Source organism: Teleopsis dalmanni, chromosome X (genome assembly GCF_002237135.1).
Source record: "Teleopsis dalmanni isolate 2A chromosome X, ASM223713v2, whole genome shotgun sequence".
Taxonomy (NCBI): domain Eukaryota; kingdom Metazoa; phylum Arthropoda; class Insecta; order Diptera; family Diopsidae; genus Teleopsis; species Teleopsis dalmanni.
Window position 1 is genome coordinate 98719927 of NC_051848.1, and position 4837 is coordinate 98724763.

A 4837-nucleotide genomic window follows, 5' to 3' on the forward strand; every position below is an offset into this window, starting at 1 on the left:
CTGACTAAGATCTTCTAGTTCTCTGGGTCTCTAGCTTGTTTCAGCTACGATATGTATGCATTGGGAGATGTCAAAGTTTATGTCAAGCACTTTTTGTCCTTTTTATAATGCCGATGGCAAGAAAAACATGAAGTTAAAGATTCAATATTTTTTCATTTTTCTCTAACCGCCCTAAAGATTGATGTCTTTACGAGGCATTCAACTGAAAATGCTGATTTTTTCTTATTAATGAGGAACCAAGTTAAGTACAGTTATTTGCATATCATTGAAAGTCCCTATTCCTATTCACACCACACTGTGGTTTGACATACTTTCGACGTTCAGTAAAAAGAAATATAGTAGGTTGTTGTCAATTAGGTAAATTAGTGAAACTTAAACATTTAAACAGACAAGATAAGTCTGTTAATTTAGAAATTTTAAAAAACCTTTTGTCCTTACTGATGAACAGTCTGATAAACTGTTAAAAAAAGTATTTCATTAAAAACTTATTTATTCGGGGGGCCAGAGATGGGCATATATAGAGTAAATGCTATAACTATAGCTTCCACAACTTCTGCAATGAATTTTTAAAAATGAATGCGCAGTTGACCTGCTACGAGTATACGTAACACTCTACTTTGAAACTAAAAAACTTTAAAATATTTCTGCGAACTAAGTATACTTGCTTAATTTGTGTAGCGTGCGAAAATGTTAGAAGACAACAATGACCACGCATATTTTTTCCAAGTTACGTATGAAAGTAACAGCAAAAACAATTATTACAACAACAACAACAACAACAAAACTTCTTCCGTTCATACCAAAACGCAAGGTAAGAAGGCATCAAACCAGAAGAAAAGTCATGAAAGTAAGAATCGTTACAAAAACAAAAACAAAGACGAAAAAAAAAAATAAAAACAAATTAATAAAAGCAAGACTTAAAAACAATATACAACAACAACAAAAATTGATAAAACTGGTTTTTATAACTTCGGTACCGCAAAACATAATTTAGGGTTAAAGCGAAGCAAGTGACTGAGCCCTAATCTCCTTCGGCTTAGTTTGCTTAGTTGGTGTGTGAGAAAAAATAATGAATGAATGCAGCGCAGAATTCACAAAGCAAAGGAAGCCATACCAAGCAAACGCTATTTGCGCATATAGAGAACATAAAGGCAAAGAATATAGCAAGTACAACAACAACAAGCAGAAGAGTGCTACCAACAACAACAACAGCTATAGCAAGTCTACAGTGAAGAACAATTGCAAGAACTGCAATGTAAAAAATACAAAAAAAAAAAAACAACAAAAATAATTAAAATCTGATCTTGTTGCATGGCAGATGAAAAGGGCTAAGTGAATATGATCTTGTTTGACTTGGTTTGGGTTGATTTGGTGGCAAAGCAAATGGAAAGATTAAGTTACAGCACAGCACAGCACAGCACAAACTCATCGCTAAGTGCTGTAATCCACTTGTCCATGTACCAGCACAATAATTCCTTTGCTCATGCACAGGTTAAAAATGTGTGCCTTAATGCTGTTCTTATGACAAACACAAACAACCAAGCCTCCAAACAATCAAACAGTCAAACAGCAACAACATTAACAATACAAACAACTGCATAACATAAACAATATAAACACGCGCTCAGACAGGCACATCGAGCAGGCCAGCACGATCTCGGACGAGCAATGAAGGCATGTGCGACATTTGGAGCGTGAAGAGACTCTCTCTCTCTCTGTGGCGTAGTAAGACTGTTTGCGTAGAGTACCACTGAGAGATCTGTTGCGTCGTGCGCAAATGGGATGCTGCGAATTGTATCGTGGAGGGCATGCGTGTGTAACCACTGTCGGGTTTTTGGTGATTCTCTTTTTTTTTTCTCATTAGAATCGTCAAATCTGCAAACATTTTGGTTGGTTGGTTCGTATTGCTGCTACTGCTTCTGCTTTAACCTGCGCAGATTCAGTAGTAGCGAAACCTCAACCATGGAACTTTTGTAGCGCCGACGATGTTCATGGTAGCGTTGTGCAAGCGGCCGAATGATACCAAAAGCAGTTAAATAAAGTGTAGCTGAAACAGTCGGATAAGCAACACAAGGAAAAAAACAAAGAACAACATGGCAGGACAACAGGCCGAGGCAAGGTCTGTGTGAGCGTTTCAGCTTTATTGATTCAGTTCTCAGTGTTCGTTCCGTTATAGCGTATTGCGGGAGCCTGCTGTAAGCTGTTGTCGGGGAAAATTCTAAGTGAAAATTGTGTGCGTTGCCTGCATTTACAACACAAGCAAAAGAATCCGAATCTGAATCTGAATCTGAATCTCAGTAGAATGTGTAAATGTAAAAAAAGTGGTGGAAATACGCTTAACGTACCAAAATCACAAATCATTTGAGGAAAAAGGTGCTTTGCGAATTATTCACGAATGTAACTAACATTGCTTAGGGGTGGAAATGGCAAACTAAAAAATAATATTCAAGAAAAAAAAACAAAAAAAAATTTAATGCAAGAAAAACAAAGATTAAATCATCAAGAAAAAAATTAAAAATAATTAAAGTAATTAATTTTTTTGAAAACAAATGAAATTTGTTTTTTTTTTGTGTTTCACATTTGGCATGATGGCATGAAAACAACGTACAACGTGACAAAGTGTTTAGTTGCCATGACTCGTGTGAACTGACTGAAGTGGTAGAAATGTGCTGCTCAATAAACAAATCCAAATCAAGTCAAAACAAAACAAATCAGTCAAAAATAATATATAAGAAAAAAACAAAAAAAAATTATGAAAAATATCTCTTAGAAAACAACACAAAGCAAATTGAAGAGGTCCATCCAAACACTAAACATAAACAAATATTTCGAATTTTATTTTCATTAATCCCATTCTATGCTTGGCTGTTCACTGTGTTGCCCACAGATAATCCAAGAAAAATTCTTATTTTATTTAATGTATGCGCGCTCCATGGACCACACCCGCGCGCGTGCACAGGTTTAAGAAAAAAATTTTTCTGTTGAAGAAAATATTCAGCAAATTTTCCAGTTTGGCAGCAGCACCAAAACATTCGAAAGGAATCGAATTCAACGAATAAACCAAAGCGAGCGAATACCGCATATTTTTATTATAAAAAACAAAAAAACAAAAAAGCAATGAAGTAATGTTCTACAATATCGTGCATGCGACTTTGTCAACTTGTAACGAGTAAAAACCTGCACAAAAAGGAACGTCAACTTCATTCACACACCGACACAAACACACACACGCACACATACAAGCATACGATGCGCGTTGTGCGCTGTGTTAGAGCCATGCTACAGCGGCAGCATACGTTGCTGCTCAATGTGTCAAAAAAGAGTGCTTTACTTCTTTTGCTCCAAGAGATGCTTTTTCCGTTTTTCTGTTTTTCTGTTTTTCGCTGAGAGCGAAAAGCTACTGCTCTGAAATCACTGAATTTTGGAGACAAAAAATTTCCCACTGTTTTTCATAATGAACTTTCGCGTGCTCTCCCCTCGCTTGGACTTTTTCGAAATCAGCTGTTCCAACTGCTTTCAGTTGATGCTGACGGACTGACCTATGGCCAAAATCTTAGGTAGAACCCATTAACTGAAACATTTTGGACCGAAACATTGTCAAAGTGAAAATACCCTCTGAATACCTCACTATCGAATGGTATATTTGCTATAACAAAGCAAAGCTAATCAACTGTTCCAACTGCTTTCAGCTGCAGCTGACGGACTGACCTATGGCCAAAATCTTAGGTAAGACCCATAAACCGAAACATTTTCAAAGTGAAAATACCCCCTGAATACCTCAATATCGATAGGTGTTTTTGCTATTACAAATCAGAGCTAATCAGCTGTTCCAACTGCTTTCAGCTGAAGTTGAAGGACTTACCTATGGCTAAAGTCTTAGGTAGGACACATAAACCGAAACATTTTCAAAGTGAAAATACCCCCTGAATACCTCAATATCGAGTGGTATTTTTGCTATTACAAATCAAGTAATTCGTTAATGGTCCTTGGAGTTGCATTCCACACTAAGATACTTCACATCAAATATAGGTCATTATATGATAAAAGCCATAATTCTTTCTTTCAGAGTAGCAAAAATATACTCGTAACTTACGAAAGAAAACATGTGCAGCAACAATAATGCTCTTAAATTCTTCAGAGTTAGGTTTTACTCGCTAACATCTTTACGTCTTAATAAATCAATTTATTTAAATATATAAGATAAAAGTGCTAACCATTGTCCTTCCAATATTCATTTTGTTTTCTTTTATTTAAAATAATTGATTTTTAATGATTACAATTTTTATATTTCACAACAACAAAAAACATAAATCAAAAATCAAAAATAAGCATTTAACGTAATTTAAAAGTGATGCCAATGTGTTTCAACCAGACCTCATGCTGTTTTTTACAACTCTGAAAGAAAAATTTACGGCTATTAAAAAAATTCACCATGTACTAGAGGACTATATGACATATGTTATACACCTATTTATCCATTTTGTGGCTCTTGAACGAATGGGAACGAAGGACACTCACGATTGAGATTTCGATCAAATCACTATAGCAAAACACTATATTGCTTGTTGTATAGCATATTGTTATATATATTGTTCTATAAGAAATGATATAATCTCATAAATTATACGACACGACAGTATTTAAGAATCCTCTACAGGACATCTTTTTCACGTCTGAGAAATTTTTCACAGAACAAAACCAACTCAGGATATGTTGTGGGGCTATTAAAGCCATATACCTTCCACATCCCAATATTAAGTTTTACTCCACAAAACTTGGTCATCGATAGGTTGCAGTGGTCAAAACTGACAGTTTGTGTCACCCTTTCGTTATTTTT